General features: G+C 47.2%; 59 non-coding genes across 59 annotated transcripts; all 59 read left to right on the top strand.

Annotated features, from left to right (window-relative positions):
• The first annotated feature begins 18 nt into the window (after nucleotides 1-18).
• trnas-gcu (transfer RNA serine (anticodon GCU)) lies at nucleotides 19-100 on the top strand. The gene has a single exon. It is a non-coding gene; the product is annotated as a tRNA-Ser (tRNA).
• Nucleotides 101-232: 132 nt separating this feature from the next.
• trnas-gcu (transfer RNA serine (anticodon GCU)) lies at nucleotides 233-314 on the top strand. The gene has a single exon. It is a non-coding gene; the product is annotated as a tRNA-Ser (tRNA).
• A 1,202-nt stretch (nucleotides 315-1,516) lies between these two features.
• On the top strand, nucleotides 1,517-1,598 carry trnas-gcu (transfer RNA serine (anticodon GCU)). The gene has a single exon. It is a non-coding gene; the product is annotated as a tRNA-Ser (tRNA).
• A 346-nt stretch (nucleotides 1,599-1,944) lies between these two features.
• trnas-gcu (transfer RNA serine (anticodon GCU)) lies at nucleotides 1,945-2,026 on the top strand. Its single transcript has one exon. It is a non-coding gene; the product is annotated as a tRNA-Ser (tRNA).
• Nucleotides 2,027-2,586: 560 nt separating this feature from the next.
• trnas-gcu (transfer RNA serine (anticodon GCU)) lies at nucleotides 2,587-2,668 on the top strand. Its single transcript has one exon. It is a non-coding gene; the product is annotated as a tRNA-Ser (tRNA).
• Nucleotides 2,669-3,442: 774 nt separating this feature from the next.
• trnas-gcu (transfer RNA serine (anticodon GCU)) lies at nucleotides 3,443-3,524 on the top strand. Its single transcript has one exon. It is a non-coding gene; the product is annotated as a tRNA-Ser (tRNA).
• Nucleotides 3,525-3,656: 132 nt separating this feature from the next.
• trnas-gcu (transfer RNA serine (anticodon GCU)) lies at nucleotides 3,657-3,738 on the top strand. The gene has a single exon. It is a non-coding gene; the product is annotated as a tRNA-Ser (tRNA).
• Nucleotides 3,739-3,870: 132 nt separating this feature from the next.
• On the top strand, nucleotides 3,871-3,952 carry trnas-gcu (transfer RNA serine (anticodon GCU)). Its single transcript has one exon. It is a non-coding gene; the product is annotated as a tRNA-Ser (tRNA).
• Nucleotides 3,953-4,298: 346 nt separating this feature from the next.
• On the top strand, nucleotides 4,299-4,380 carry trnas-gcu (transfer RNA serine (anticodon GCU)). The gene has a single exon. It is a non-coding gene; the product is annotated as a tRNA-Ser (tRNA).
• A 132-nt stretch (nucleotides 4,381-4,512) lies between these two features.
• On the top strand, nucleotides 4,513-4,594 carry trnas-gcu (transfer RNA serine (anticodon GCU)). Its single transcript has one exon. It is a non-coding gene; the product is annotated as a tRNA-Ser (tRNA).
• Nucleotides 4,595-5,154: 560 nt separating this feature from the next.
• On the top strand, nucleotides 5,155-5,236 carry trnas-gcu (transfer RNA serine (anticodon GCU)). Its single transcript has one exon. It is a non-coding gene; the product is annotated as a tRNA-Ser (tRNA).
• Nucleotides 5,237-5,368: 132 nt separating this feature from the next.
• Nucleotides 5,369-5,450, top strand: trnas-gcu (transfer RNA serine (anticodon GCU)). Its single transcript has one exon. It is a non-coding gene; the product is annotated as a tRNA-Ser (tRNA).
• A 132-nt stretch (nucleotides 5,451-5,582) lies between these two features.
• On the top strand, nucleotides 5,583-5,664 carry trnas-gcu (transfer RNA serine (anticodon GCU)). The gene has a single exon. It is a non-coding gene; the product is annotated as a tRNA-Ser (tRNA).
• Nucleotides 5,665-6,010: 346 nt separating this feature from the next.
• On the top strand, nucleotides 6,011-6,092 carry trnas-gcu (transfer RNA serine (anticodon GCU)). Its single transcript has one exon. It is a non-coding gene; the product is annotated as a tRNA-Ser (tRNA).
• A 132-nt stretch (nucleotides 6,093-6,224) lies between these two features.
• On the top strand, nucleotides 6,225-6,306 carry trnas-gcu (transfer RNA serine (anticodon GCU)). The gene has a single exon. It is a non-coding gene; the product is annotated as a tRNA-Ser (tRNA).
• A 988-nt stretch (nucleotides 6,307-7,294) lies between these two features.
• Nucleotides 7,295-7,376, top strand: trnas-gcu (transfer RNA serine (anticodon GCU)). The gene has a single exon. It is a non-coding gene; the product is annotated as a tRNA-Ser (tRNA).
• A 132-nt stretch (nucleotides 7,377-7,508) lies between these two features.
• Nucleotides 7,509-7,590, top strand: trnas-gcu (transfer RNA serine (anticodon GCU)). The gene has a single exon. It is a non-coding gene; the product is annotated as a tRNA-Ser (tRNA).
• A 346-nt stretch (nucleotides 7,591-7,936) lies between these two features.
• trnas-gcu (transfer RNA serine (anticodon GCU)) lies at nucleotides 7,937-8,018 on the top strand. Its single transcript has one exon. It is a non-coding gene; the product is annotated as a tRNA-Ser (tRNA).
• A 132-nt stretch (nucleotides 8,019-8,150) lies between these two features.
• On the top strand, nucleotides 8,151-8,232 carry trnas-gcu (transfer RNA serine (anticodon GCU)). The gene has a single exon. It is a non-coding gene; the product is annotated as a tRNA-Ser (tRNA).
• Nucleotides 8,233-8,578: 346 nt separating this feature from the next.
• Nucleotides 8,579-8,660, top strand: trnas-gcu (transfer RNA serine (anticodon GCU)). Its single transcript has one exon. It is a non-coding gene; the product is annotated as a tRNA-Ser (tRNA).
• Nucleotides 8,661-9,434: 774 nt separating this feature from the next.
• trnas-gcu (transfer RNA serine (anticodon GCU)) lies at nucleotides 9,435-9,516 on the top strand. Its single transcript has one exon. It is a non-coding gene; the product is annotated as a tRNA-Ser (tRNA).
• A 132-nt stretch (nucleotides 9,517-9,648) lies between these two features.
• Nucleotides 9,649-9,730, top strand: trnas-gcu (transfer RNA serine (anticodon GCU)). Its single transcript has one exon. It is a non-coding gene; the product is annotated as a tRNA-Ser (tRNA).
• A 132-nt stretch (nucleotides 9,731-9,862) lies between these two features.
• trnas-gcu (transfer RNA serine (anticodon GCU)) lies at nucleotides 9,863-9,944 on the top strand. Its single transcript has one exon. It is a non-coding gene; the product is annotated as a tRNA-Ser (tRNA).
• Nucleotides 9,945-10,290: 346 nt separating this feature from the next.
• Nucleotides 10,291-10,372, top strand: trnas-gcu (transfer RNA serine (anticodon GCU)). The gene has a single exon. It is a non-coding gene; the product is annotated as a tRNA-Ser (tRNA).
• A 346-nt stretch (nucleotides 10,373-10,718) lies between these two features.
• trnas-gcu (transfer RNA serine (anticodon GCU)) lies at nucleotides 10,719-10,800 on the top strand. The gene has a single exon. It is a non-coding gene; the product is annotated as a tRNA-Ser (tRNA).
• Nucleotides 10,801-11,574: 774 nt separating this feature from the next.
• On the top strand, nucleotides 11,575-11,656 carry trnas-gcu (transfer RNA serine (anticodon GCU)). The gene has a single exon. It is a non-coding gene; the product is annotated as a tRNA-Ser (tRNA).
• Nucleotides 11,657-11,788: 132 nt separating this feature from the next.
• On the top strand, nucleotides 11,789-11,870 carry trnas-gcu (transfer RNA serine (anticodon GCU)). The gene has a single exon. It is a non-coding gene; the product is annotated as a tRNA-Ser (tRNA).
• Nucleotides 11,871-12,002: 132 nt separating this feature from the next.
• Nucleotides 12,003-12,084, top strand: trnas-gcu (transfer RNA serine (anticodon GCU)). The gene has a single exon. It is a non-coding gene; the product is annotated as a tRNA-Ser (tRNA).
• Nucleotides 12,085-12,430: 346 nt separating this feature from the next.
• Nucleotides 12,431-12,512, top strand: trnas-gcu (transfer RNA serine (anticodon GCU)). Its single transcript has one exon. It is a non-coding gene; the product is annotated as a tRNA-Ser (tRNA).
• Nucleotides 12,513-13,714: 1,202 nt separating this feature from the next.
• trnas-gcu (transfer RNA serine (anticodon GCU)) lies at nucleotides 13,715-13,796 on the top strand. The gene has a single exon. It is a non-coding gene; the product is annotated as a tRNA-Ser (tRNA).
• Nucleotides 13,797-14,784: 988 nt separating this feature from the next.
• On the top strand, nucleotides 14,785-14,866 carry trnas-gcu (transfer RNA serine (anticodon GCU)). The gene has a single exon. It is a non-coding gene; the product is annotated as a tRNA-Ser (tRNA).
• Nucleotides 14,867-14,998: 132 nt separating this feature from the next.
• On the top strand, nucleotides 14,999-15,080 carry trnas-gcu (transfer RNA serine (anticodon GCU)). The gene has a single exon. It is a non-coding gene; the product is annotated as a tRNA-Ser (tRNA).
• Nucleotides 15,081-15,640: 560 nt separating this feature from the next.
• On the top strand, nucleotides 15,641-15,722 carry trnas-gcu (transfer RNA serine (anticodon GCU)). Its single transcript has one exon. It is a non-coding gene; the product is annotated as a tRNA-Ser (tRNA).
• Nucleotides 15,723-15,854: 132 nt separating this feature from the next.
• Nucleotides 15,855-15,936, top strand: trnas-gcu (transfer RNA serine (anticodon GCU)). Its single transcript has one exon. It is a non-coding gene; the product is annotated as a tRNA-Ser (tRNA).
• Nucleotides 15,937-16,710: 774 nt separating this feature from the next.
• Nucleotides 16,711-16,792, top strand: trnas-gcu (transfer RNA serine (anticodon GCU)). Its single transcript has one exon. It is a non-coding gene; the product is annotated as a tRNA-Ser (tRNA).
• A 132-nt stretch (nucleotides 16,793-16,924) lies between these two features.
• trnas-gcu (transfer RNA serine (anticodon GCU)) lies at nucleotides 16,925-17,006 on the top strand. Its single transcript has one exon. It is a non-coding gene; the product is annotated as a tRNA-Ser (tRNA).
• Nucleotides 17,007-17,138: 132 nt separating this feature from the next.
• On the top strand, nucleotides 17,139-17,220 carry trnas-gcu (transfer RNA serine (anticodon GCU)). Its single transcript has one exon. It is a non-coding gene; the product is annotated as a tRNA-Ser (tRNA).
• A 132-nt stretch (nucleotides 17,221-17,352) lies between these two features.
• On the top strand, nucleotides 17,353-17,434 carry trnas-gcu (transfer RNA serine (anticodon GCU)). Its single transcript has one exon. It is a non-coding gene; the product is annotated as a tRNA-Ser (tRNA).
• A 132-nt stretch (nucleotides 17,435-17,566) lies between these two features.
• trnas-gcu (transfer RNA serine (anticodon GCU)) lies at nucleotides 17,567-17,648 on the top strand. Its single transcript has one exon. It is a non-coding gene; the product is annotated as a tRNA-Ser (tRNA).
• A 560-nt stretch (nucleotides 17,649-18,208) lies between these two features.
• trnas-gcu (transfer RNA serine (anticodon GCU)) lies at nucleotides 18,209-18,290 on the top strand. The gene has a single exon. It is a non-coding gene; the product is annotated as a tRNA-Ser (tRNA).
• A 132-nt stretch (nucleotides 18,291-18,422) lies between these two features.
• trnas-gcu (transfer RNA serine (anticodon GCU)) lies at nucleotides 18,423-18,504 on the top strand. The gene has a single exon. It is a non-coding gene; the product is annotated as a tRNA-Ser (tRNA).
• Nucleotides 18,505-19,064: 560 nt separating this feature from the next.
• Nucleotides 19,065-19,146, top strand: trnas-gcu (transfer RNA serine (anticodon GCU)). Its single transcript has one exon. It is a non-coding gene; the product is annotated as a tRNA-Ser (tRNA).
• Nucleotides 19,147-19,706: 560 nt separating this feature from the next.
• On the top strand, nucleotides 19,707-19,788 carry trnas-gcu (transfer RNA serine (anticodon GCU)). Its single transcript has one exon. It is a non-coding gene; the product is annotated as a tRNA-Ser (tRNA).
• A 132-nt stretch (nucleotides 19,789-19,920) lies between these two features.
• trnas-gcu (transfer RNA serine (anticodon GCU)) lies at nucleotides 19,921-20,002 on the top strand. Its single transcript has one exon. It is a non-coding gene; the product is annotated as a tRNA-Ser (tRNA).
• Nucleotides 20,003-20,562: 560 nt separating this feature from the next.
• trnas-gcu (transfer RNA serine (anticodon GCU)) lies at nucleotides 20,563-20,644 on the top strand. Its single transcript has one exon. It is a non-coding gene; the product is annotated as a tRNA-Ser (tRNA).
• Nucleotides 20,645-21,204: 560 nt separating this feature from the next.
• Nucleotides 21,205-21,286, top strand: trnas-gcu (transfer RNA serine (anticodon GCU)). Its single transcript has one exon. It is a non-coding gene; the product is annotated as a tRNA-Ser (tRNA).
• A 560-nt stretch (nucleotides 21,287-21,846) lies between these two features.
• Nucleotides 21,847-21,928, top strand: trnas-gcu (transfer RNA serine (anticodon GCU)). The gene has a single exon. It is a non-coding gene; the product is annotated as a tRNA-Ser (tRNA).
• A 132-nt stretch (nucleotides 21,929-22,060) lies between these two features.
• On the top strand, nucleotides 22,061-22,142 carry trnas-gcu (transfer RNA serine (anticodon GCU)). Its single transcript has one exon. It is a non-coding gene; the product is annotated as a tRNA-Ser (tRNA).
• A 346-nt stretch (nucleotides 22,143-22,488) lies between these two features.
• trnas-gcu (transfer RNA serine (anticodon GCU)) lies at nucleotides 22,489-22,570 on the top strand. Its single transcript has one exon. It is a non-coding gene; the product is annotated as a tRNA-Ser (tRNA).
• A 132-nt stretch (nucleotides 22,571-22,702) lies between these two features.
• Nucleotides 22,703-22,784, top strand: trnas-gcu (transfer RNA serine (anticodon GCU)). Its single transcript has one exon. It is a non-coding gene; the product is annotated as a tRNA-Ser (tRNA).
• A 560-nt stretch (nucleotides 22,785-23,344) lies between these two features.
• trnas-gcu (transfer RNA serine (anticodon GCU)) lies at nucleotides 23,345-23,426 on the top strand. Its single transcript has one exon. It is a non-coding gene; the product is annotated as a tRNA-Ser (tRNA).
• A 132-nt stretch (nucleotides 23,427-23,558) lies between these two features.
• Nucleotides 23,559-23,640, top strand: trnas-gcu (transfer RNA serine (anticodon GCU)). Its single transcript has one exon. It is a non-coding gene; the product is annotated as a tRNA-Ser (tRNA).
• A 346-nt stretch (nucleotides 23,641-23,986) lies between these two features.
• Nucleotides 23,987-24,068, top strand: trnas-gcu (transfer RNA serine (anticodon GCU)). The gene has a single exon. It is a non-coding gene; the product is annotated as a tRNA-Ser (tRNA).
• A 774-nt stretch (nucleotides 24,069-24,842) lies between these two features.
• On the top strand, nucleotides 24,843-24,924 carry trnas-gcu (transfer RNA serine (anticodon GCU)). Its single transcript has one exon. It is a non-coding gene; the product is annotated as a tRNA-Ser (tRNA).
• Nucleotides 24,925-25,270: 346 nt separating this feature from the next.
• On the top strand, nucleotides 25,271-25,352 carry trnas-gcu (transfer RNA serine (anticodon GCU)). Its single transcript has one exon. It is a non-coding gene; the product is annotated as a tRNA-Ser (tRNA).
• A 132-nt stretch (nucleotides 25,353-25,484) lies between these two features.
• trnas-gcu (transfer RNA serine (anticodon GCU)) lies at nucleotides 25,485-25,566 on the top strand. The gene has a single exon. It is a non-coding gene; the product is annotated as a tRNA-Ser (tRNA).
• Nucleotides 25,567-26,126: 560 nt separating this feature from the next.
• Nucleotides 26,127-26,208, top strand: trnas-gcu (transfer RNA serine (anticodon GCU)). The gene has a single exon. It is a non-coding gene; the product is annotated as a tRNA-Ser (tRNA).
• Nucleotides 26,209-26,982: 774 nt separating this feature from the next.
• trnas-gcu (transfer RNA serine (anticodon GCU)) lies at nucleotides 26,983-27,064 on the top strand. Its single transcript has one exon. It is a non-coding gene; the product is annotated as a tRNA-Ser (tRNA).
• Nucleotides 27,065-27,410: 346 nt separating this feature from the next.
• Nucleotides 27,411-27,492, top strand: trnas-gcu (transfer RNA serine (anticodon GCU)). The gene has a single exon. It is a non-coding gene; the product is annotated as a tRNA-Ser (tRNA).
• Nucleotides 27,493-27,539: the final 47 nt, after the last annotated feature.

The raw sequence follows: 27,539 nt of genomic DNA, 5'->3' as shown, positions 1-27,539 counted from the left end.
CGACACACAACCACAAACGACGAGGTGGCCGAGAGGTTAAGGCGATGGACTGCTAATCCATTGTGCATAGCACGCGTGGGTTCGAATCCCACCTTCGTCGGTGTTGCTTTCTTTAATTTCTGACCATCGTGTCTCCTGCTGTAACTACAGGACCCACAAGTCAGAAAAGCCTTCTTTTGTGCTGTGAAAGTGTTTGCTTCTTTGAAATTGCTATCGACACACAACCACAAACGACGAGGTGGCCGAGAGGTTAAGGCGATGGACTGCTAATCCATTGTGCATAGCACGCGTGGGTTCGAATCCCACCTTCGTCGGTGTTGCTTTCTTTCATTTCTGACCATCGTGTCTCCTGCTGTAACTACAGGACCCACAAGTCAGATAAGCCTCCTTTTGTGCTGTGAAAGTGTTTGCATCTTTGAAATCGCAATTGACACACAACTGTAATTGATGAGGTGGCCGAGAGGTTAAGGCGATGGACTGCTAATCCATTGTGCATAGCACGCGTGGGTTCGAATCCCACCTTCGTCGGTGTTGCTTTCTTTAATTTCTGACAATCCTGTCTCCTGATGTAAGTGCAGGACCCACAAGTCAGATAAGCCTCCTTTTGTGCTGTGAAAGTGTTTGCATCTTTGAAATCGCAATTGACACACAACCACAAACGACGAGGTGGCCGAGAGGTTAAGGTGATGGACTGCTAATCCATTGTGCATAGCACGCGTGGGTTCGAATCCCACCTTCGTCGGTGTTGCTTTCTTTAATTTCTGACCATCGTGTCTCCTGCTGTAACTACAGGACCCACAAGTCAGAAAAGCCTTCTTTTGTGCTCTGAAAGTGTTTGCTTCTTTGAAATTGCTATCGACACACAACCACAAACGACGAGGTGGCCGAGAGGTTAAGGCGATGGACTGCTAATCCATTGTGCATAGCACGCGTAGGTTCGAATCCCACCTTCGTCGGTGTTGCTTTCTTTAATTTCTGACCATCGTGTCTCCTGCTGTAACTACAGGACCCACAAGTCAGATAAGCCTCCTTTTGTGCTGTGAAAGTGTTTGCATCTTTGAAATCGCAATTGACACACAACTGTAATTGATGAGGTGGCCGAGAGGTTAAGGCGATGGACTGCTAATCCATTGTGCATAGCACGCGTGGGTTCGAATCCCACCTTCGTCGGTGTTGCTTTCTTTAATTTCTGACCATCGTGTCTCCTGCTGTAACTACAGGACCCACAAGTCAGAAAAGCCTTCTTTTGTGCTCTGAAAGTGTTTGCTTCTTTGAAATTGCTATCGACACACAACCACAAACGACGAGGTGGCCGAGAGGTTAAGGTGATGGACTGCTAATCCATTGTGCATAGCACGCGTGGGTTCGAATCCCACCTTCGTCGGTGTTGCTTTCTTTAATTTCTGACCATCGAGTCTCCTGCTGTAACTACAGGACCCACAAGTCAGAAAAGCCTTCTTTTGTGCTGTGAAAGTGTTTGCTTCTTTGAAATTGCTATCGACACACAACCACAAACGACGAGGTGGCCGAGAGGTTAAGGCGATGGACTGCTAATCCATTGTGCATAGCACGCGTGGGTTCGAATCCCACCTTCGTCGGTGTTGCTTTCTTTAATTTCTGACCATCGTGTCTCCTGCTGTAACTACAGGACCCACAAGTCAGATAAGCCTCCTTTTGTGCTGTGAAAGTGTTTGCATCTTTGAAATCGCAATTGACACACAACTGTAATTGATGAGGTGGCCGAGAGGTTAAGGCGATGGACTGCTAATCCATTGTGCATAGCACGCGTGGGTTCGAATCCCACCTTCGTCGGTGTTGCTTTCTTTAATTTCTGACCATCGTGTCTCCTGCTGTAACTACAGGACCCACAAGTCAGAAAAGCCGTCTTTTGTGCTCTGAAAGTGTTTGCTTCTTTGAAATTGCTATCGACACACAACCACAAACGACGAGGTGGCCGAGAGGTTAAGGCGATGGACTGCTAATCCATTGTGCATAGCACGCGTGGGTTCGAATCCCACCTTCGTCGGTGTTGCTTTCTTTAATTTCTGACCATCGAGTCTCCTGCTGTAACTACAGGACCCACAAGTCAGAAAAGCCTTCTTTTGTGCTGTGAAAGTGTTTGCTTCTTTGAAATTGCTATCGACACACAACCACAAACGACGAGGTGGCCGAGAGGTTAAGGCGATCGACTGCTAATCCATTGTGCATAGCACGCGTGGGTTCGAATCCCACCTTCGTCGGTGTTGCTTTCTTTCATTTCTGACCATCGTGTCTCCTGCTGTAACTACAGGACCCACAAGTCAGATAAGCCTCCTTTTGTGCTGTGAAAGTGTTTGCATCTTTGAAATCGCAATTGACACACAACTGTAATTGATGAGGTGGCCGAGAGGTTAAGGCGATGGACTGCTAATCCATTGTGCATAGCACGCGTGGGTTCGAATCCCACCTTCGTCGGTGTTGCTTTCTTTAATTTCTGACCATCGTGTCTCCTGCTGTAACTACAGGACCCACAAGTCAGAAAAGCCTTCTTTTGTGCTCTGAAAGTGTTTGCTTCTTTGAAATTGCTATCGACACTCAACCACAAACGACGAGGTGGCCGAGAGGTTAAGGCGATGGACTGCTAATCCATTGTGCATAGCACGCGTGGGTTCGAATCCCACCTTCGTCGGTGTTGCTTTCTTTAATTTCTGACCATCGTGTCTCCTGCTGTAACTACAGGACCCACAAGTCAGAAAAGCCTTCTTTTGTGCTCTGAAAGTGTTTGCTTCTTTGAAATTGCTATCGACACACAACCACAAAAGATGAGGTGGCCGAGAGGTTAAGACGATGGACTGCTAATCCATTGTGCATAGCACGCGTGGGTTCAAATCCCACCTTCGTCGGTGTTGCTTTCTTTAATTTCTGACCATCGTGTCTCCTGCTGTAACTACAGGACCCACAAGTCAGAAAAGCCTTCTTTTGTGCTCTGAAAGTGTTTGCTTCTTTGAAATTGCTATCGACACACAACCACAAACGACGTGGTGGCAGAGAGGTTAAGGCGATGGACTGCTAATCCATTGTGCATAGCACGCGTGGGTTCGAATCCCACCTTCGTCGGTGTTGCTTTCTTTAATTTCTGACCATCGTGTCTCCTGCTCTAACTACAGGACCCACAAGTCAGATAAGCCTCCTTTTGTGCTGTGAAAGTGTTTGCATCTTTGAAATCGCAATTGACACACAACTGTAATTGATGAGGTGGCCGAGAGGTTAAGGCGATGGACTGCTAATCCATTGTGCATAGCACGCGTGGGTTCGAATCCCACCTTCGTCGGTGTTGCTTTCTTTAATTTCTGACCATCGTGTCTCCTGCTGTAACTACAGGACCCACAAGTCAGAAAAGCCTTCTTTTGTGCTGTGAAAGTGTTTGCTTCTTTGAAATTGCTATCGACACACAACCACAAACGACGAGGTGGCCGAGAGGTTAAGGCGATGGACTGCTAATCCATTGTGCATAGCACGCGTGGGTTCGAATCCCACCTTCGTCGGTGTTGCTTTCTTTAATTTCTGACCATCGTGTCTCCTGCTGTAACTACAGGACCCACAAGTCAGATAAGCCTTCTTTTGTGCTCTGAAAGTGTTTGCTTCTTTGAAATTGCTATCGACACACAACCACAAACGACGAGGTGGCCGAGAGGTTAAGGCGATGGACTGCTAATCCATTGTGCATAGCACGCGTGGGTTCGAATCCCACCTTCGTCGGTGTTGCTTTCTTTAATTTCTGACCATCGTGTCTCCTGCTGTAACTACAGGACCCACAAGTCAGAAAAGCCTTCTTTTGTGCTGTGAAAGTGTTTGCTTCTTTGAAATTGCTATCGACACACAACCACAAACGACGAGGTGGCCGAGAGGTTAAGGCGATGGACTGCTAATCCATTGTGCATAGCACGCGTGGGTTCGAATCCCACCTTCGTCGGTGTTGCTTTCTTTAATTTCTGACCATCGTGTCTCCTGCTGTAACTACAGGACCCACAAGTCAGATAAGCCTCCTTTTGTGCTGTGAAAGTGTTTGCATCTTTGAAATCGCAATCGACACACAACCACAAACGACGAGGTGGCCGAGAGGTTAAGGCGATGAACTGCTAATCCATTGTGCATAGCACGCGTGGGTTCGAATCCCACCTTCGTCGGTGTTGCTTTCTTTAATTTCTGACAATCGTGTCTCCTGCTGTAACTACAGGACCCACAAGTCAGAAAAGCCTTCTTTTGTTCTGTGAAAGTGTTTGCTTCTTTGAAATTGCTATCGACACACAACCACAAACGACGAGGTGGCCGAGAGGTTAAGGCGATGGACTGCTAATCCATTGTGCATAGCACGCGTGGGTTCGAATCCCACCTTCGTCGGTGTTGCTTTCTTTAATTTCTGACCATCGTGTCTCCTGCTGTAACTACAGGACCCACAAGTCAGAAAAGCCTTCTTTTGTGCTGTGAAAGTGTTTGCTTCTTTGAAATTGCTATCGACACACAACCACAAACGACGAGGTGGCCGAGAGGTTAAGGCGATGGACTGCTAATCCATTGTGCATAGCACGCGTGGGTTCGAATCCCACCTTCGTCGGTGTTGCTTTCTTTAATTTCTTACCATCGTGTCTCCTGCTGTAACTACAGGACCCACAAGTCAGATAAGCCTCCTTTTGTGCTGTGAAAGTGTTTGCATCTTTGAAATCGCAATTGACACACAACTGTAATTGATGAGGTGGCCGAGAGGTTAAGGCGATGGACTGCTAATCCATTGTGCATAGCACGCGTGGGTTCGAATCCCACCTTCGTCGGTGTTGCTTTCTTTAATTTCTGACAATCCTGTCTCCTGATGTAAGTGCAGGACCCACAAGTCAGATAAGCCTCCTTTTGTGCTGTGAAAGTGTTTGCATCTTTGAAATCGCAATTGACACACAACCACAAACGAAGAGGTGGCCGAGAGGTTAAGGCGATGGACTGCTAATCCATTGTGCATAGCACGCGTGGGTTCGAATCCCACCTTCGTCGGTGTTGCTTTCTTTAATTTCTGACCATCGTGTCTCCTGCTGTAACTATAGGACCCACAAGTCAGAAAAGCCTTCTTTTGTGCTCTGAAAGTGTTTGCTTCTTTGAAATTGCTATCGACACACAACCACAAACGACGAGGTGGCCGAGAGGTTAAGGCGATGGACTGCTAATCCATTGTGCATAGCACGCGTGGGTTCGAATCCCACCTTCGTCGGTGTTGCTTTCTTTAATTTCTGACCATCGTGTCTCCTGCTGTAACTACAGGACCCACAAGTCAGAAAAGCCTTCTTTTGTGCTCTGAAAGTGTTTGCTTCTTTGAAATTGCTATCGACACACAACCACAAACGACGAGGTGGCCGAGAGGTTAAGGCGATGGACTGCTAATCCATTGTGCATAGCACGCGTGGGTTCGAATCCCACCTTCGTCGGTGTTGCTTTCTTTAATTTCTGACCATCGTGTCTCCTGCTGTAACTACAGGACCCACAAGTCAGAAAAGCCTTCTTTTGTGCTGTGAAAGTGTTTGCTTCTTTGAAATTGCTATCGACACACAACCACAAACGACGAGGTGGCCGAGAGGTTAAGGCGATGGACTGCTAATCCATTGTGCATAGCACGCGTGGGTTCGAATCCCACCTTCGTCGGTGTTGCTTTCTTTAATTTCTGACCATCGTGTCTCCTGCTGTAACTACAGGACCCACAAGTCAGATAAGCCTCCTTTTGTGCTGTGAAAGTGTTTGCATCTTTGAAATCGCAATTGACACACAACTGTAATTGATGAGGTGGCCGAGAGGTTAAGGCGATGGACTGCTAATCCATTGTGCATAGCACGCGTGGGTTCGAATCCCACCTTCGTCGGTGTTGCTTTCTTTAATTTCTGACCATCGTGTCTCCTGCTGTAACTACAGGACCCACAAGTCAGAAAAGCCTTCTTTTGTGCTCTGAAAGTGTTTGCTTCTTTGAAATTGCTATCGACACACAACCACAAACGACGAGGTGGCCGAGAGGTTAAGGCGATGGACTGCTAATCCATTGTGCATAGCACGCGTGGGTTCGAATCCCACCTTCGTCGGTGTTGCTTTCTTTAATTTCTGACCATCGTGTCTCCTGCTGTAACTACAGGACCCACAAGTCAGAAAAGCCTTCTTTTGTGCTGTGAAAGTGTTTGCTTCTTTGAAATTGCTATCGACACACAACCACAAACGACGAGGTGGCCGAGAGGTTAAGGCGATGGACTGCTAATCCATTGTGCATAGCACGCGTGGGTTCGATTCCCACCTTCGTCGGTGTTGCTTTCTTTCATTTCTGACCATCGTGTCTCCTGCTGTAACTACAGGACCCACAAGTCAGATAAGCCTCCTTTTGTGCTGTGAAAGTGTTTGCATCTTTGAAATCGCAATTGACACACAACTGTAATTGATGAGGTGGCCGAGAGGTTAAGGCGATGGACTGCTAATCCATTGTGCATAGCACGCGTGGGTTCGAATCCCACCTTCGTCGCTGTTGCTTTCTTTAATTTCTGACAATCCTGTCTCCTGATGTAAGTGCAGGACCCACAAGTCAGATAAGCCTCCTTTTGTGCTGTGAAAGTGTTTGCATCTTTGAAATCGCAATTGACACACAACCACAAACGACGAGGTGGCCGAGAGGTTAAGGTGATGGACTGCTAATCCATTGTGCATAGCACGCGTGGGTTCGAATCCCACCTTCGTCGGTGTTGCTTTCTTTAATTTCTGACCATCGTGTCTCCTGCTGTAACTACAGGACCCACAAGTCAGAAAAGCCTTCTTTTGTGCTCTGAAAGTGTTTGCTTCTTTGAAATTGCTATCGACACACAACCACAAACGACGAGGTGGCCGAGAGGTTAAGGCGATGGACTGCTAATCCATTGTGCATAGCACGCGTAGGTTCGAATCCCACCTTCGTCGGTGTTGCTTTCTTTAATTTCTGACCATCGTGTCTCCTGCTGTAACTACAGGACCCACAAGTCAGATAAGCCTCCTTTTGTGCTGTGAAAGTGTTTGCATCTTTGAAATCGCAATTGACACACAACTGTAATTGATGAGGTGGCCGAGAGGTTAAGGCGATGGACTGCTAATCCATTGTGCATAGCACGCGTGGGTTCGAATCCCACCTTCGTCGGTGTTGCTTTCTTTAATTTCTGACCATCGTGTCTCCTGCTGTAACTACAGGACCCACAAGTCAGAAAAGCCTTCTTTTGTGCTCTGAAAGTGTTTGCTTCTTTGAAATTGCTATCGACACACAACCACAAACGACGAGGTGGCCGAGAGGTTAAGGCGATGGACTGCTAATCCATTGTGCATAGCACGCGTGGGTTCGAATCCCACCTTCGTCGGTGTTGCTTTCTTTAATTTCTGACCATCGAGTCTCCTGCTGTAACTACAGGACCCACAAGTCAGAAAAGCCTTCTTTTGTGCTGTGAAAGTGTTTGCTTCTTTGAAATTGCTATCGACACACAACCACAAACGACGAGGTGGCCGAGAGGTTAAGGCGATGGACTGCTAATCCATTGTGCATAGCACGCGTGGGTTCGAATCCCACCTTCGTCGGTGTTGCTTTCTTTAATTTCTGACCATCGTGTCTCCTGCTGTAACTACAGGACCCACAAGTCAGATAAGCCTCCTTTTGTGCTGTGAAAGTGTTTGCATCTTTGAAATCGCAATTGACACACAACTGTAATTGATGAGGTGGCCGAGAGGTTAAGGCGATGGACTGCTAATCCATTGTGCATAGCACGCGTGGGTTCGAATCCCACCTTCGTCGGTGTTGCTTTCTTTAATTTCTGACCATCGTGTCTCCTGCTGTAACTACAGGACCCACAAGTCAGAAAAGCCTTCTTTTGTGCTCTGAAAGTGTTTGCTTCTTTGAAATTGCTATCGACACACAACCACAAACGACGAGGTGGCCGAGAGGTTAAGGCGATGGACTGCTAATCCATTGTGCATAGCACGCGTGGGTTCGAATCCCACCTTCGTCGGTGTTGCTTTCTTTAATTTCTGACCATCGAGTCTCCTGCTGTAACTACAGGACCCACAAGTCAGAAAAGCCTTCTTTTGTGCTGTGAAAGTGTTTGCTTCTTTGAAATTGCTATCGACACACAACCACAAACGACGAGGTGGCCGAGAGGTTAAGGCGATGGACTGCTAATCCATTGTGCATAGCACGCGTGGGTTCGAATCCCACCTTCGTCGGTGTTGCTTTCTTTCATTTCTGACCATCGTGTCTCCTGCTGTAACTACAGGACCCACAAGTCAGATAAGCCTCCTTTTGTGCTGTGAAAGTGTTTGCATCTTTGAAATCGCAATTGACACACAACTGTAATTGATGAGGTGGCCGAGAGGTTAAGGCGATGGACTGCTAATCCATTGTGCATAGCACGCGTGGGTTCGAATCCCACCTTCGTCGGTGTTGCTTTCTTTAATTTCTGACCATCGTGTCTCCTGCTGTAACTACAGGACCCACAAGTCAGAAAAGCCTTCTTTTGTGCTCTGAAAGTGTTTGCTTCTTTGAAATTGCTATCGACACTCAACCACAAACGACGAGGTGGCCGAGAGGTTAAGGCGATGGACTGCTAATCCATTGTGCATAGCACGCGTGGGTTCGAATCCCACCTTCGTCGGTGTTGCTTTCTTTAATTTCTGACCATCGTGTCTCCTGCTGTAACTACAGGACCCACAAGTCAGAAAAGCCTTCTTTTGTGCTCTGAAAGTGTTTGCTTCTTTGAAATTGCTATCGACACACAACCACAAAAGATGAGGTGGCCGAGAGGTTAAGACGATGGACTGCTAATCCATTGTGCATAGCACGCGTGGGTTCAAATCCCACCTTCGTCGGTGTTGCTTTCTTTAATTTCTGACCATCGTGTCTCCTGCTGTAACTACAGGACCCACAAGTCAGAAAAGCCTTCTTTTGTGCTCTGAAAGTGTTTGCTTCTTTGAAATTGCTATCGACACACAACCACAAACGACGTGGTGGCAGAGAGGTTAAGGCGATGGACTGCTAATCCATTGTGCATAGCACGCGTGGGTTCGAATCCCACCTTCGTCGGTGTTGCTTTCTTTAATTTCTGACCATCGTGTCTCCTGCTCTAACTACAGGACCCACAAGTCAGATAAGCCTCCTTTTGTGCTGTGAAAGTGTTTGCATCTTTGAAATCGCAATTGACACACAACTGTAATTGATGAGGTGGCCGAGAGGTTAAGGCGATGGACTGCTAATCCATTGTGCATAGCACGCGTGGGTTCGAATCCCACCTTCGTCGGTGTTGCTTTCTTTAATTTCTGACCATCGTGTCTCCTGCTGTAACTACAGGACCCACAAGTCAGAAAAGCCTTCTTTTGTGCTGTGAAAGTGTTTGCTTCTTTGAAATTGCTATCGACACACAACCACAAACGACGAGGTGGCCGAGAGGTTAAGGCGATGGACTGCTAATCCATTGTGCATAGCACGCGTGGGTTCGAATCCCACCTTCGTCGGTGTTGCTTTCTTTAATTTCTGACCATCGTGTCTCCTGCTGTAACTACAGGACCCACAAGTCAGAAAAGCCTTCTTTTGTGCTCTGAAAGTGTTTGCTTCTTTGAAATTGCTATCGACACACAACCACAAACGACGAGGTGGCCGAGAGGTTAAGGCGATGGACTGCTAATCCATTGTGCATAGCACGCGTGGGTTCGAATCCCACCTTCGTCGGTGTTGCTTTCTTTAATTTCTGACCATCGAGTCTCCTGCTGTAACTACAGGACCCACAAGTCAGAAAAGCCTTCTTTTGTGCTGTGAAAGTGTTTGCTTCTTTGAAATTGCTATCGACACACAACCACAAACGACGAGGTGGCCGAGAGGTTAAGGCGATGGACTGCTAATCCATTGTGCATAGCACGCGTGGGTTCGAATCCCACCTTCGTCGGTGTTGCTTTCTTTCATTTCTGACCATCGTGTCTCCTGCTGTAACTACAGGACCCACAAGTCAGATAAGCCTCCTTTTGTGCTGTGAAAGTGTTTGCATCTTTGAAATCGCAATTGACACACAACTGTAATTGATGAGGTGGCCGAGAGGTTAAGGCGATGGACTGCTAATCCATTGTGCATAGCACGCGTGGGTTCGAATCCCACCTTCGTCGGTGTTGCTTTCTTTAATTTCTGACCATCGAGTCTCCTGCTGTAACTACAGGACCCACAAGTCAGAAAAGCCTTCTTTTGTGCTGTGAAAGTGTTTGCTTCTTTGAAATTGCTATCGACACACAACCACAAACGACGAGGTGGCCGAGAGGTTAAGGCGATGGACTGCTAATCCATTGTGCATAGCACGCGTGGGTTCGAATCCCACCTTCGTCGGTGTTGCTTTCTTTCATTTCTGACCATCGTGTCTCCTGCTGTAACTACAGGACCCACAAGTCAGATAAGCCTCCTTTTGTGCTGTGAAAGTGTTTGCATCTTTGAAATCGCAATTGACACACAACTGTAATTGATGAGGTGGCCGAGAGGTTAAGGCGATGGACTGCTAATCCATTGTGCATAGCACGCGTGGGTTCGAATCCCACCTTCGTCGGTGTTGCTTTCTTTAATTTCTGACCATCGTGTCTCCTGCTGTAACTACAGGACCCACAAGTCAGAAAAGCCTTCTTTTGTGCTCTGAAAGTGTTTGCTTCTTTGAAATTGCTATCGACACTCAACCACAAACGACGAGGTGGCCGAGAGGTTAAGGCGATGGACTGCTAATCCATTGTGCATAGCACGCGTGGGTTCGAATCCCACCTTCGTCGGTGTTGCTTTCTTTAATTTCTGACCATCGTGTCTCCTGCTGTAACTACAGGACCCACAAGTCAGAAAAGCCTTCTTTTGTGCTCTGAAAGTGTTTGCTTCTTTGAAATTGCTATCGACACACAACCACAAAAGATGAGGTGGCCGAGAGGTTAAGACGATGGACTGCTAATCCATTGTGCATAGCACGCGTGGGTTCAAATCCCACCTTCGTCGGTGTTGCTTTCTTTAATTTCTGACCATCGTGTCTCCTGCTGTAACTACAGGACCCACAAGTCAGAAAAGCCTTCTTTTGTGCTCTGAAAGTGTTTGCTTCTTTGAAATTGCTATCGACACACAACCACAAACGACGTGGTGGCAGAGAGGTTAAGGCGATGGACTGCTAATCCATTGTGCATAGCACGCGTGGGTTCGAATCCCACCTTCGTCGGTGTTGCTTTCTTTAATTTCTGACCATCGTGTCTCCTGCTCTAACTACAGGACCCACAAGTCAGATAAGCCTCCTTTTGTGCTGTGAAAGTGTTTGCATCTTTGAAATCGCAATTGACACACAACTGTAATTGATGAGGTGGCCGAGAGGTTAAGGCGATGGACTGCTAATCCATTGTGCATAGCACGCGTGGGTTCGAATCCCACCTTCGTCGGTGTTGCTTTCTTTAATTTCTGACCATCGTGTCTCCTGCTGTAACTACAGGACCCACAAGTCAGAAAAGCCTTCTTTTGTGCTGTGAAAGTGTTTGCTTCTTTGAAATTGCTATCGACACACAACCACAAACGACGAGGTGGCCGAGAGGTTAAGGCGATGGACTGCTAATCCATTGTGCATAGCACGCGTGGGTTCGAATCCCACCTTCGTCGGTGTTGCTTTCTTTAATTTCTGACCATCGTGTCTCCTGCTGTAACTACAGGACCCACAAGTCAGAAAAGCCTTCTTTTGTGCTCTGAAAGTGTTTGCTTCTTTGAAATTGCTATCGACACACAACCACAAACGACGAGGTGGCCGAGAGGTTAAGGCGATGGACTGCTAATCCATTGTGCATAGCACGCGTGGGTTCGAATCCCACCTTCGTCGGTGTTGCTTTCTTTAATTTCTGACCATCGAGTCTCCTGCTGTAACTACAGGACCCACAAGTCAGAAAAGCCTTCTTTTGTGCTGTGAAAGTGTTTGCTTCTTTGAAATTGCTATCGACACACAACCACAAACGACGAGGTGGCCGAGAGGTTAAGGCGATGGACTGCTAATCCATTGTGCATAGCACGCGTGGGTTCGAATCCCACCTTCGTCGGTGTTGCTTTCTTTCATTTCTGACCATCGTGTCTCCTGCTGTAACTACAGGACCCACAAGTCAGATAAGCCTCCTTTTGTGCTGTGAAAGTGTTTGCATCTTTGAAATCGCAATTGACACACAACTGTAATTGATGAGGTGGCCGAGAGGTTAAGGCGATGGACTGCTAATCCATTGTGCATAGCACGCGTGGGTTCGAATCCCACCTTCGTCGGTGTTGCTTTCTTTAATTTCTGACCATCGTGTCTCCTGCTGTAACTACAGGACCCACAAGTCAGAAAAGCCTTCTTTTGTGCTCTGAAAGTGTTTGCTTCTTTGAAATTGCTATCGACACTCAACCACAAACGACGAGGTGGCCGAGAGGTTAAGGCGATGGACTGCTAATCCATTGTGCATAGCACGCGTGGGTTCGAATCCCACCTTCGTCGGTGTTGCTTTCTTTAATTTCTGACCATCGTGTCTCCTGCTGTAACTACAGGACCCACAAGTCAGAAAAGCCTTCTTTTGTGCTCTGAAAGTGTTTGCTTCTTTGAAATTGCTATCGACACACAACCACAAAAGATGAGGTGGCCGAGAGGTTAAGACGATGGACTGCTAATCCATTGTGCATAGCACGCGTGGGTTCAAATCCCACCTTCGTCGGTGTTGCTTTCTTTAATTTCTGACCATCGTGTCTCCTGCTGTAACTACAGGACCCACAAGTCAGAAAAGCCTTCTTTTGTGCTCTGAAAGTGTTTGCTTCTTTGAAATTGCTATCGACACACAACCACAAACGACGTGGTGGCAGAGAGGTTAAGGCGATGGACTGCTAATCCATTGTGCATAGCACGCGTGGGTTCGAATCCCACCTTCGTCGGTGTTGCTTTCTTTAATTTCTGACCATCGTGTCTCCTGCTCTAACTACAGGACCCACAAGTCAGATAAGCCTCCTTTTGTGCTGTGAAAGTGTTTGCATCTTTGAAATCGCAATTGACACACAACTGTAATTGATGAGGTGGCCGAGAGGTTAAGGCGATGGACTGCTAATCCATTGTGCATAGCACGCGTGGGTTCGAATCCCACCTTCGTCGGTGTTGCTTTCTTTAATTTCTGACCATCGTGTCTCCTGCTGTAACTACAGGACCCACAAGTCAGATAAGCCTCCTTTTGTGCTGTGAAAGTGTTTGCATCTTTGAAATCGCAATTGACACACAACTGTAATTGATGAGGTGGCCGAGAGGTTAAGGCGATGGACTGCTAATCCATTGTGCATAGCACGCGTGGGTTCGAATCCCACCTTCGTCGGTGTTGCTTTCTTTAATTTCTGACCATCGTGTCTCCTGCTGTAACTACAGGACCCACAAGTCAGAAAAGCCTTCTTTTGTGCTCTGAAAGTGTTTGCTTCTTTGAAATTGCTATCGACACACAACCACAAACGACGAGGTGGCCGAGAGGTTAAGGCGATGGACTGCTAATCCATTGTGCGTAGCACGCGTGGGTTCGAATCCCACCTTCGTCGGTGTTGCTTTCTTTAATTTCTGACCATCGTGTCTCCTGCTGTAACTACAGGACCCACAAGTCAGAAAAGCCTTCTTTTGTGCTCTGAAAGTGTTTGCTTCTTTGAAATTGCTATCGACACACAACCACAAACGACGAGGTGGCCGAGAGGTTAAGGCGATGGACTGCTAATCCATTGTGCATAGCACGCGTGGGTTCGAATCCCACCTTCGTCGGTGTTGCTTTCTTTAATTTCTGACCATCGTGTCTCCTGCTGTAACTACAGGACCCACAAGTCAGAAAAGCCTTCTTTTGTGCTGTGAAAGTGTTTGCTTCTTTGAAATTGCTATCGACACACAACCACAAACGACGAGGTGGCCGAGAGGTTAAGGCGATGGACTGCTAATCCATTGTGCGTAGCACGCGTGGGTTCGAATCCCACCTTCGTCGGTGTTGCTTTCTTTAATTTCTGACCATCGTGTCTCCTGCTCTAACTACAGGACCCACAAGTCAGATAAGCCTCCTTTTGTGCTGTGAAAGTGTTTGCATCTTTGAAATCGCAATTGACACACAACTGTAATTGATGAGGTGGCCGAGAGGTTAAGGCGATGGACTGCTAATCCATTGTGCATAGCACGCGTGGGTTCGAATCCCACCTTCGTCGGTGTTGCTTTCTTTAATTTCTGTCAATCCTGTCTCCTGATGTAAGTGCAGGACCCACAAGTCAGATAAGCCTCCTTTTGTGCTGTGAAAGTGTTTGCATCTTTGAAATCGCAATTGACACACAACCGCAAACGACAAGGTGGCCGAGAGGTTAAGGCGATGGACTGCTAATCCATTGTGCATAGCACGCGTGGGTTCGAATCCCACCTTCGTCGGTGTTGCTTTCTTTAATTTCCAACCATCGTGTCTCCTGCTGTAACTACAGGACCCACAAGTCAGAAAAGCCTTCTTTTGTGCTCTGAAAGTGTTTGCTTCTTTGAAATTGCTATCGACACACAACCACAAACGACGAGGTGGCCGAGAGGTTAAGGCGATGGACTGCTAATTCATTGTGCATAGCACGCGTGGGTTCGAATCCCACCTTCGTCGGTGTTGCTTTCTTTAATTTCTGACCATCGTGTCTCCTGCTGTAACTACAGGACCCACAAGTCAGAAAAGCCTTCTTTTGTGCTCTGAAAGTGTTTGCTTCTTTGAAAATGCTATCGACACTCAACCACAAAGGACGAGGTGGCCGAGAGGTTAAGGCGATGGACTGCTAATCCATTGTGCATAGCACGCGTGGGTTCGAATCCCACCTTCGTCGGTGTTGCTTTCTTTAATTTCTGACCATCGTGTCTCCTGCTGTAACTACAGGACCCACAAGTCAGAAAAGCCTTCTTTTGTGCTCTGAAAGTGTTTGCTTCTTTGAAATTGCTATCGACACACAACCACAAATGACGAGGTGGCCGAGAGGTTAAGGCGATGGACTGCTAATCCATTGTGCATAGCACGCGTGGGTTCGAATCCCACCTTCGTCGGTGTTGCTTTCTTTAATTTCTGACAATCGTGTCTCCTGTTATAAGTGCAGGACCCACAAGTCAGAGAAGCCTCCTTTTGTGCTGTGAAAGTGTTTGCATCTTTGAAATCGCAATCGACACACAACCACAAACAACGAGGTGGCCGAGAGGTTAAGGCAATGGACTGCTAATCCATTGTGCATAGCACGCGTGGGTTCGAATCCCACCTTCGTCGGTGTTGCTTTCTTTAATTTCTGACAATCGTTTCTCCTGGTGTAAGTGCAGGACCCACAAGTCATATACGGCTGCTTTTGTGCTGTGAAAGTGTTTGCATCTTTGAAATCGCAATCGACACACAACCACAAACGACGAGGTGGCCGAGAGGTTAAGGCGATGAACTGCTAATCCATTGTGCATAGCACGCGTGGGTTCGAATCCCACCTTCGTCGGTGTTGCTTTCTTTAATTTCTGACAATCGTGTCTCCTGCTGTAACTACAGGACCCACAAGTCAGAAAAGCCTTCTTTTGTTCTGTGAAAGTGTTTGCTTCTTTGAAATTGCTATCGACACACAACCACAAACGACGAGGTGGCCGAGAGGTTAAGGCGATGGACTGCTAATCCATTGTGCATAGCACGCGTGGGTTCGAATCCCACCTTCGTCGGTGTTGCTTTCTTTAATTTCTGACCATCGTGTCTCCTGCTGTAACTACAGGACCCACAAGTCAGAAAAGCCTTCTTTTGTGCTGTGAAAGTGTTTGCTTCTTTGAAATTGCTATCGACACACAACCACAAACGACGAGGTGGCCGAGAGGTTAAGGCGATGGACTGCTAATCCATTGTGCATAGCACGCGTGGGTTCGAATCCCACCTTCGTCGGTGTTGCTTTCTTTAATTTCTGACCATCGTGTCTCCTGCTGTAACTACAGGACCCACAAGTCAGATAAGCCTCCTTTTGTGCTGTGAAAGTGTTTGCATCTTTGAAATCGCAATTGACACACAACTGTAATTGATGAGGTGGCCGAGAGGTTAAGGCGATGGGCTGCTAATCCATTGTGCATAGCACGCGTTTGTTCGAATCCCACCTTCGTCGGTGTTGCTTTCTTTAATTTCTGACAATCCTGTCTCCTGATGTAAGTGCAGGACCCACAAGTCAGATAAGCCTCCTTTTGTGCTGTGAAAGTGTTTGCATCTTTGAAATCGCAATTGACACACAACCACAAACGAAGAGGTGGTCGAGAGGTTAAGGCAATGGACTGCTAATCCATTGTGCATAGCACGCGTGGGTTCGAATCCCACCTTCGTCGGTGTTGCTTTCTTTAATTTCTGACCATCGTGTCTCCTGCTGTAACTACAGGACCCACAAGTCAGAAAAGCCTTCTTTTGTGCTCTGAAAGTGTATGCTTCTTTGAAATTGCTATCGACACACAACCACAAACGACAAGGTGGCCGAGAGGTTAAGGCGATGGACTGCTAATCCATTGTGCATAGCACGCGTGGGTTCGAATCCCACCTTCGTCGGTGTTGCTTTCTTTAATTTCTGACCATCGTGTCTCCTGCTGTAACTACAGGACCCACAAGTCAGAAAAGCCTTCTTTTGTGCTCTGAAAGTGTTTGCTTCTTTGAAATTGCTATCGACACACAACCACAAACGACGAGGTGGCCGAGAGGTTAAGGCGATGGACTGCTAATCCATTGTGCATAGCACGCGTGGGTTCGAATCCCACCTTCGTCGGTGTTGCTTTCTTTAATTTCTGACCATCGTGTCTCCTGCTGTAACTACAGGACCCACAAGTCAGAAAAGCCTTCTTTTGTGCTGTGAAAGTGTTTGCTTCTTTGAAATTGCTATCGACACACAACCACAAACGACGAGGTGGCCGAGAGGTTAAGGCGATGGACTGCTAATCCATTGTGCATAGCACGCGTGGGTTCGAATCCCACCTTCGTCGGTGTTGCTTTCTTTAATTTCTGACCATCGTGTCTCCTGCTGTAACTACAGGACCCACAAGTCAGATAAGCCTCCTTTTGTGCTGTGAAAGTGTTTGCATCTTTGAAATCGCAATCGACACACAACCACAAACGACGAGGTGGCCGAGAGGTTAAGGCGATGGACTGCTAATCCATTGTGCATAGCACGCGTGGGTTCGAATCCCACCTTCGTCGGTGTTGCTTTCTTTAATTTCTGACAATCGTGTCTCCTGCTGTAACTACAGGACCCACAAGTCAGAAAAGCCTTCTTTTGTTCTGTGAAAGTGTTTGCTTCTTTGAAATTGCTATCGACACACAACCACAAACGACGAGGTGGCCGAGAGGTTAAGGCGATGGACTGCTAATCCATTGTGCATAGCACGCGTGGGTTCGAATCCCACCTTCGTCGGTGTTGCTTTCTTTAATTTCTGACCATCGTGTCTCCTGCTGTAACTACAGGACCCACAAGTCAGAAAAGCCTTCTTTTGTGCTGTGAAAGTGTTTGCTTCTTTGAAATTGCTATCGACACACAACCACAAACGACGAGGTGGCCGAGAGGTTAAGGCGATGGACTGCTAATCCATTGTGCATAGCACGCGTGGGTTCGAATCCCACCTTCGTCGGTGTTGCTTTCTTTAATTTCTGACCATCGTGTCTCCTGCTGTAACTACAGGACCCACAAGTCAAATAAGCCTCCTTTTGTGCTGTGAAAGTGTTTGCATCTTTGAAATCGCAATTGACACACAACTGTAATTGATGAGGTGGCCGAGAGGTTAAGGCGATGGGCTGCTAATCCATTGTGCATAGCACGCGTTTGTTCGAATCCCACCTTCGTCGGTGTTGCTTTCTTTAATTTCTGACAATCCTGTCTCCTGATGTAAGTGCAGGACCCACAAGTCAGATAAGCCTCCTTTTGTGCTGTGAAAGTGTTTGCATCTTTGAAATCGCAATTGACACACAACCACAAACGAAGAGGTGGTCGAGAGGTTAAGGCAATGGACTGCTAATCCATTGTGCATAGCACGCGTGGGTTCGAATCCCACCTTCGTCGGTGTTGCTTTCTTTAATTTCTGACCATCGTGTCTCCTGCTGTAACTACAGGACCCACAAGTCAGAAAAGCCTTCTTTTGTGCTCTGAAAGTGTTTGCTTCTTTGAAAATGCTATCGACACTCAACCACAAAGGACGAGGTGGCCGAGAGGTTAAGGCGATGGACTGCTAATCCATTGTGCATAGCACGCGTGGGTTCGAATCCCACCTTCGTCGGTGTTGGTTTCTTTAATTTCTGACCATCGTGTCTCCTGCTGTAACTACAGGACCCACAAGTCAGAAAAGCCTTCTTTTGTGCTCTGAAAGTGTTTGCTTCTTTGAAATTGCTATCGACACACAACCACAAATGACGAGGTGGCCGAGAGGTTAAGGCGATGGACTGCTAATCCATTGTGCATAGCACGCGTGGGTTCGAATCCCACCTTCGTCGGTGTTGCTTTCTTTAATTTCTGACAATCGTGTCTCCTGTTATAAGTGCAGGACCCACAAGTCAGAGAAGCCTCCTTTTGTGCTGTGAAAGTGTTTGCATCTTTGAAATCGCAATCGACACACAACCACAAACAACGAGGTGGCCGAGAGGTTAAGGCAATGGACTGCTAATCCATTGTGCATAGCACGCGTGGGTTCGAATCCCACCTTCGTCGGTGTTGCTTTCTTTAATTTCTGACAATCGTTTCTCCTGGTGTAAGTGCAGGACCCACAAGTCATATACGGCTGCTTTTGTGCTGTGAAAGTGTTTGCATCTTTGAAATCGCAATCGACACACAACCACAAACGACGAGGTGGCCGAGAGGTTAAGGCAATGGACTGCTAATCCATTGTGCATAGCACGCGTGGGTTCGAATCCCACCTTCGTCGGTGTTGCTTTCTTTAATTTCTGACCATCGTGTCTCCTGCTGTAACTACAGGACCCACAAGTCAGAAAAGCCTTCTTTTGTGCTGTGAAAGTGTTTGCTTCTTTGAAATTGCTATCGACACACAACCACAAACGACGAGGTGGCCGAGAGGTTAAGGCGATGGACTGCTAATCCATTGTGCATAGCACGCGTGGGTTCGAATCCCACCTTCGTCGGTGTTGCTTTCTTTAATTTCTGACCATCGTGTCTCCTGCTGTAACTACAGGACCCACAAGTCAAATAAGCCTCCTTTTGTGCTGTGAAAGTGTTTGCATCTTTGAAATCGCAATTGACACACAACTGTAATTGATGAGGTGGCCGAGAGGTTAAGGCGATGGGCTGCTAATCCATTGTGCATAGCACGCGTTTGTTCGAATCCCACCTTCGTCGGTGTTGCTTTCTTTAATTTCTGACAATCCTGTCTCCTGATGTAAGTGCAGGACCCACAAGTCAGATAAGCCTCCTTTTGTGCTGTGAAAGTGTTTGCATCTTTGAAATCGCAATTGACACACAACCACAAACGAAGAGGTGGTCGAGAGGTTAAGGCAATGGACTGCTAATCCATTGTGCATAGCACGCGTGGGTTCGAATCCCACCTTCGTGGGTGTTGCTTTCTTTAATTTCTGACCATCGTGTCTCCTGCTGTAACTACAGGACCCACAAGTCAGAAAAGCCTTCTTTTGTGCTCTGAAAGTGTTTGCTTCTTTGAAAATGCTATCGACACTCAACCACAAAGGACGAGGTGGCCGAGAGGTTAAGGCGATGGACTGCTAATCCATTGTGCATAGCACGCGTGGGTTCGAATCCCACCTTCGTCGGTGTTGCTTTCTTTAATTTCTGACCATCGTGTCTCCTGCTGTAACTACAGGACCCACAAGTCAGAAAAGCCTTCTTTTGTGCTCTGAAAGTGTTTGCTTCTTTGAAATTGCTATCGACACACAACCACAAATGACGAGGTGGCCGAGAGGTTAAGGCGATGGACTGCTAATCCATTGTGCATAGCACGCGTGGGTTCGAATCCCACCTTCGTCGGTGTTGCTTTCTTTAATTTCTGACAATCGTGTCTCCTGTTATAAGTGCAGGACCCACAAGTCAGAGAAGCCTCCTTTTGTGCTGTGAAAGTGTTTGCATCTTTGAAATCGCAATCGACACACAACCACAAACAACGAGGTGGCCGAGAGGTTAAGGCAATGGACTGCTAATCCATTGTGCATAGCACGCGTGGGTTCGAATCCCACCTTCGTCGGTGTTGCTTTCTTTAATTTCTGACAATCGTTTCTCCTGGTGTAAGTGCAGGACCCACAAGTCATATACGGCTGCTTTTGTGCTGTGAAAGTGTTTGCATCTTTGAAATCGCAATCGACACACAACCACAAACGACGAGGTGGCCGAGAGGTTAAGGCAATGGACTGCTAATCCATTGTGCATAGCACGCGTGGGTTCGAATCCCACCTTCGTCGGTGTTGCTTTCTTTAATTTCTGACCATCGTGTCTCCTGCTGTAACTACAGGACCCACAAGTCAGAAAAGCCTTCTTTTGTGCTGTGAAAGTGTTTGCTTCTTTGAAATTGCTATCGACACACAACCACAAACGACGAGGTGGCCGAGAGGTTAAGGCGATGGACTGCTAATCCATTGTGCATAGCACGCGTGGGTTCGAATCCCACCTTCGTCGGTGTTGCTTTCTTTAATTTCTGACCATCGTGTCTCCTGCTGTAACTACAGGACCCACAAGTCAAATAAGCCTCCTTTTGTGCTGTGAAAGTGTTTGCATCTTTGAAATCGCAATTGACACACAACTGTAATTGATGAGGTGGCCGAGAGGTTAAGGCGATGGGCTGCTAATCCATTGTGCATAGCACGCGTTTGTTCGAATCCCACCTTCGTCGGTGTTGCTTTCTTTAATTTCTGACAATCCTGTCTCCTGATGTAAGTGCAGGACCCACAAGTCAGATAAGCCTCCTTTTGTGCTGTGAAAGTGTTTGCATCTTTGAAATCGCAATTGACACACAACCACAAACGAAGAGGTGGTCGAGAGGTTAAGGCAATGGACTGCTAATCCATTGTGCATAGCACGCGTGGGTTCGAATCCCACCTTCGTGGGTGTTGCTTTCTTTAATTTCTGACCATCGTGTCTCCTGCTGTAACTACAGGACCCACAAGTCAGAAAAGCCTTCTTTTGTGCTCTGAAAGTGTTTGCTTCTTTGAAAATGCTATCGACACTCAACCACAAAGGACGAGGTGGCCGAGAGGTTAAGGCGATGGACTGCTAATCCATTGTGCATAGCACGCGTGGGTTCGAATCCCACCTTCGTCGGTGTTGCTTTCTTTAATTTCTGACAATCGTGTCTCCTGTTATAAGTGCAGGACCCACAAGTCAGAGAAGCCTCCTTTTGTGCTGTGAAAGTGTTTGCATCTTTGAAATCGCAATCGACACACAACCACAAACAACGAGGTGGCCGAGAGGTTAAGGCAATGGACTGCTAATCCATTGTGCATAGCACGCGTGGGTTCGAATCCCACCTTCGTCGGTGTTGCTTTCTTTAATTTCTGACAATCGTTTCTCCTGGTGTAAGTGCAGGACCCACAAGTCATATACGGCTGCTTTTGTGCTGTGAAAGTGTTTGCATCTTTGAAATCGCAATCGACACACAACCACAAACGACGAGGTGGCCGAGAGGTTAAGGCGATGAACTGCTAATCCATTGTGCATAGCACGCGTGGGTTCGAATCCCACCTTCGTCGGTGTTGCTTTCTTTAATTTCTGACAATCGTGTCTCCTGCTGTAACTACAGGACCCACAAGTCAGAAAAGCCTTCTTTTGTTCTGTGAAAGTGTTTGCTTCTTTGAAATTGCTATCGACACACAACCACAAACGACGAGGTGGCCGAGAGGTTAAGGCGATGGACTGCTAATCCATTGTGCATAGCACGCGTGGGTTCGAATCCCACCTTCGTCGGTGTTGCTTTCTTTAATTTCTGACCATCGTGTCTCCTGCTGTAACTACAGGACCCACAAGTCAGAAAAGCCTTCTTTTGTGCTGTGAAAGTGTTTGCTTCTTTGAAATTGCTATCGACACACAACCACAAACGACGAGGTGGCCGAGAGGTTAAGGCGATGGACTGCTAATCCATTGTGCATAGCACGCGTGGGTTCGAATCCCACCTTCGTCGGTGTTGCTTTCTTTAATTTCTGACCATCGTGTCTCCTGCTGTAACTACAGGACCCACAAGTCAGATAAGCCTCCTTTTGTGCTGTGAAAGTGTTTGCATCTTTGAAATCGCAATCGACACACAACCACAAACGACGAGGTGGCCGAGAGGTTAAGGCGATGAACTGCTAATCCATTGTGCATAGCACGCGTGGGTTCGAATCCCACCTTCGTCGGTGTTGCTTTCTTTAATTTCTGACAATCGTGTCTCCTGCTGTAACTACAGGACCCACAAGTCAGAAAAGCCTTCTTTTGTTCTGTGAAAGTGTTTGCTTCTTTGAAATTGCTATCGACACACAACCACAAACGACGAGGTGGCCGAGAGGTTAAGGCGATGGACTGCTAATCCATTGTGCATAGCACGCGTGGGTTCGAATCCCACCTTCGTCGGTGTTGCTTTCTTTAATTTCTGACCATCGTGTCTCCTGCTGTAACTACAGGACCCACAAGTCAGAAAAGCCTTCTTTTGTGCTCTGAAAGTGTTTGCTTCTTTGAAATTGCTATCGACACACAACCACAAACGACGAGGTGGCCGAGAGGTTAAGGCGATGGACTGCTAATCCATTGTGCATAGCACGCGTGGGTTCGAATCCCACCTTCGTCGGTGTTGCTTTCTTTAATTTCTTACCATCGTGTCTCCTGCTGTAACTACAGGACCCACAAGTCAGATAAGCCTCCTTTTGTGCTGTGAAAGTGTTTGCATCTTTGAAATCGCAATTGACACACAACTGTAATTGATGAGGTGGCCGAGAGGTTAAGGCGATGGACTGCTAATCCATTGTGCATAGCACGCGTGGGTTCGAATCCCACCTTCGTCGGTGTTGCTTTCTTTAATTTCTGACAATCCTGTCTCCTGATGTAAGTGCAGGACCCACAAGTCAGATAAGCCTCCTTTTGTGCTGTGAAAGTGTTTGCATCTTTGAAATCGCAATTGACACACAACCACAAACGAAGAGGTGGCCGAGAGGTTAAGGCGATGGACTGCTAATCCATTGTGCATAGCACGCGTGGGTTTGAATCCCACCTTCGTCGGTGTTGCTTTCTTTAATTTCTGATCATCGTGTCTCCTGCTGTAACTACAGGACCCACAAGTCAGAAAAGCCTTCTTTTGTGCTCTGAAAGTGTTTGCTTCTTTGAAATTGCTATCGACACACAACCACAAACGACGAGGTGGCCGAGAGGTTAAGGCGATGGACTGCTAATCCATTGTGCATAGCACGCGTGGGTTCGAATCCCACCTTCGTCGGTGTTGCTTTCTTTAATTTCTGACCATCGTGTCTCCTGCTGTAACTACAGGACCCACAAGTCAGAAAAGCCTTCTTTTGTGCTCTGAAAGTGTTTGCTTCTTTGAAATTGCTATCGACACACAACCACAAACGACGAGGTGGCCGAGAGGTTAAGGCGATGGACTGCTAATCCATTGTGCATAGCACGCGTGGGTTCGAATCCCACCTTCGTCGGTGTTGCTTTCTTTAATTTCTGACCATCGTGTCTCCTGCTGTAACTACAGGACCCACAAGTCAGATAAGCCTCCTTTTGTGCTGTGAAAGTGTTTGCATCTTTGAAATCGCAATTGACACACAACTGTAATTGATGAGGTGGCCGAGAGGTTAAGGCGATGGACTGCTAATCCATTGTGCATAGCACGCGTGGGTTCGAATCCCACCTTCGTCGGTGTTGCTTTCTTTAATTTCTGACCATCGTGTCTCCTGCTGTAACTACAGGACCCACAAGTCAGAAAAGCCTTCTTTTGTGCTCTGAAAGTGTTTGCTTCTTTGAAATTGCTATCGACACACAACCACAAACGACGAGGTGGCCGAGAGGTTAAGGCGATGGACTGCTAATCCATTGTGCATAGCACGCGTGGGTTCGAATCCCACCTTCGTCGGTGTTGCTTTCTTTAATTTCTGACCATCGAGTCTCCTGCTGTAACTACAGGACCCACAAGTCAGAAAAGCCTTCTTTTGTGCTGTGAAAGTGTTTGCTTCTTTGAAATTGCTATCGACACACAACCACAAAAGATGAGGTGGCCGAGAGGTTAAGACGATGGACTGCTAATCCATTGTGCATAGCACGCGTGGGTTCAAATCCCACCTTCGTCGGTGTTGCTTTCTTTAATTTCTGACCATCGTGTCTCCTGCTGTAACTACAGGACCCACAAGTCAGAAAAGCCTTCTTTTGTGCTCTGAAAGTGTTTGCTTCTTTGAAATTGCTATCGACACACAACCACAAACGACGTGGTGGCAGAGAGGTTAAGGCGATGGACTGCTAATCCATTGTGCATAGCACGCGTGGGTTCGAATCCCACCTTCGTCGGTGTTGCTTTCTTTAATTTCTGACCATCGTGTCTCCTGCTCTAACTACAGGACCCACAAGTCAGATAAGCCTCCTTTTGTGCTGTGAAAGTGTTTGCATCTTTGAAATCGCAATTGACACACAACTGTAATTGATGAGGTGGCCGAGAGGTTAAGGCGATGGACTGCTAATCCATTGTGCATAGCACGCGTGGGTTCGAATCCCACCTTCGTCGGTGTTGCTTTCTTTAATTTCTGACCATCGTGTCTCCTGCTGTAACTACAGGACCCACAAGTCAGAAAAGCCTTCTTTTGTGCTGTGAAAGTGTTTGCTTCTTTGAAATTGTTATTGACACACAACCACAAACGACGAGGTGGCCGAGAGGTTAAGGCGATGGACTGCTAATCCATTGTGCATAGCACGCGTGGGTTCGAATCCCACCTTCGTCGGTGTTGCTTTCTTTAATTTCTGACCATCGTGTCTCCTGCTGTAACTACAGGACCCACAAGTCAGATAAGCCTCCTTTTGTGCTGTGAAAGTGTTTGCATCTTTGAAATCGCAATTGACACACAACTGTAATTGATGAGGTGGCCGAGAGGTTAAGGCGATGGACTGCTAATCCATTGTGCATAGCACGCGTGGGTTCGAATCCCACCTTCGTCGGTGTTGCTTTCTTTAATTTCTGACCATCGTGTCTCCTGCTGTAACTACAGGACCCACAAGTCAGAAAAGCCTTCTTTTGTGCTCTGAAAGTGTTTGCTTCTTTGAAATTGCTATCGACACACAACCACAAACGACGAGGTGGCCGAGAGGTTAAGGCGATGGACTGCTAATCCATTGTGCATAGCACGCGTGGGTTCGAATCCCACCTTCGTCGGTGTTGCTTTCTTTAATTTCTGACCATCGTGTCTCCTGCTGTAACTACAGGACCCACAAGTCAGAAAAGCCTTCTTTTGTGCTCTGAAAGTGTTTGCTTCTTTGAAATTGCTATCGACACACAACCACAAACGACGAGGTGGCCGAGAGGTTAAGGCGATGGACTGCTAATCCATTGTGCATAGCACGCGTGGGTTCGAATCCCACCTTCGTCGGTGTTGCTTTCTTTAATTTCTGACCATCGTGTCTCCTGCTGTAACTACAGGACCCACAAGTCAGAAAAGCCTTCTTTTGTGCTGTGAAAGTGTTTGCTTCTTTGAAATTGCTATCGACACACAACCACAAACGACGAGGTGGCCGAGAGGTTAAGGCGATGGACTGCTAATCCATTGTGCAAAGCACGCGTGGGTTCGAATCCCACCTTCGTCGGTGTTGCTTTCTTTAATTTCTGACCATCGTGTCTCCTGCTCTAACTACAGGACCCACAAGTCAGATAAGCCTCCTTTTGTGCTGTGAAAGTGTTTGCATCTTTGAAATCGCAATTGACACACAACTGTAATTGATGAGGTGGCCGAGAGGTTAAGGCGATGGACTGCTAATCCATTGTGCATAGCACGCGTGGGTTCGAATCCCACCTTCGTCGGTGTTGCTTTCTTTAATTTCTGACCATCGTGTCTCCTGCTGTAACTACAGGACCCACAAGTCAGAAAAGCCTTCTTTTGTGCTCTGAAAGTGTTTGCTTCTTTGAAATTGCTATCGACACTCAACCACAAACGACGAGGTGGCCGAGAGGTTAAGGCGATGGACTGCTAATCCATTGTGCATAGCACGCGTGGGTTCGAATCCCACCTTCGTCGGTGTTGCTTTCTTTAATTTCTGACCATCGTGTCTCCTGCTGTAACTACAGGACCCACAAGTCAGAAAAGCCTTCTTTTGTGCTCTGAAAGTGTTTGCTTCTTTGAAATTGCTATCGACACACAACCACAAAAGATGAGGTGGCCGAGAGGTTAAGACGATGGACTGCTAATCCATTGTGCATAGCACGCGTGGGTTCAAATCCCACCTTCGTCGGTGTTGCTTTCTTTAATTTCTGACCATCGTGTCTCCTGCTGTAACTACAGGACCCACAAGTCAGAAAAGCCTTCTTTTGTGCTCTGAAAGTGTTTGCTTCTTTGAAATTGCTATCGACACACAACCACAAACGACGTGGTGGCAGAGAGGTTAAGGCGATGGACTGCTAATCCATTGTGCATAGCACGCGTGGGTTCGAATCCCACCTTCGTCGGTGTTGCTTTCTTTAATTTCTGACCATCGTGTCTCCTGCTCTAACTACAGGACCCACAAGTCAGATAAGCCTCCTTTTGTGCTGTGAAAGTGTTTGCATCTTTGAAATCGCAATTGACACACAACTGTAATTGATGAGGTGGCCGAGAGGTTAAGGCGATGGACTGCTAATCCATTGTGCATAGCACGCGTGGGTTCGAATCCCACCTTCGTCGGTGTTGCTTTCTTTAATTTCTGACCATCGTGTCTCCTGCTGTAACTACAGGACCCACAAGTCAGAAAAGCCTTCTTTTGTGCTGTGAAAGTGTTTGCTTCTTTGAAATTGTTATTGACACACAACCACAAACGACGAGGTGGCCGAGAGGTTAAGGCGATGGACTGCTAATCCATTGTGCATAGCACGCGTGGGTTCGAATCCCACCTTCGTCGGTGTTGCTTTCTTTAATTTCTGACCATCGTGTCTCCTGCTGTAACTACAGGACCCACAAGTCAGATAAGCCTCCTTTTGTGCTGTGAAAGTGTTTGCATCTTTGAAATCGCAATTGACACACAACTGTAATTGATGAGGTGGCCGAGAGGTTAAGGCGATGGACTGCTAATCCATTGTGCATAGCACGCGTGGGTTCGAATCCCACCTTCGTCGGTGTTGCTTTCTTTAATTTCTGACCATCGTGTCTCCTGCTGTAACTACAGGACCCACAAGTCAGAAAAGCCTTCTTTTGTGCTCTGAAAGTGTTTGCTTCTTTGAAATTGCTATCGACACACAACCACAAACGACGAGGTGGCCGAGAGGTTAAGGCGATGGACTGCTAATCCATTGTGCATAGCACGCGTGGGTTCGAATCCCACCTTCGTCGGTGTTGCTTTCTTTAATTTCTGACCATCGTGTCTCCTGCTGTAACTA

Source organism: Brachyhypopomus gauderio, unplaced genomic scaffold (assembly GCF_052324685.1).
Source record: "Brachyhypopomus gauderio isolate BG-103 unplaced genomic scaffold, BGAUD_0.2 sc63, whole genome shotgun sequence".
NCBI classification, from domain to species: Eukaryota; Metazoa; Chordata; class Actinopteri; order Gymnotiformes; family Hypopomidae; genus Brachyhypopomus; species Brachyhypopomus gauderio.
This window is presented reverse-complemented; position numbering and strand designations above follow the sequence as displayed.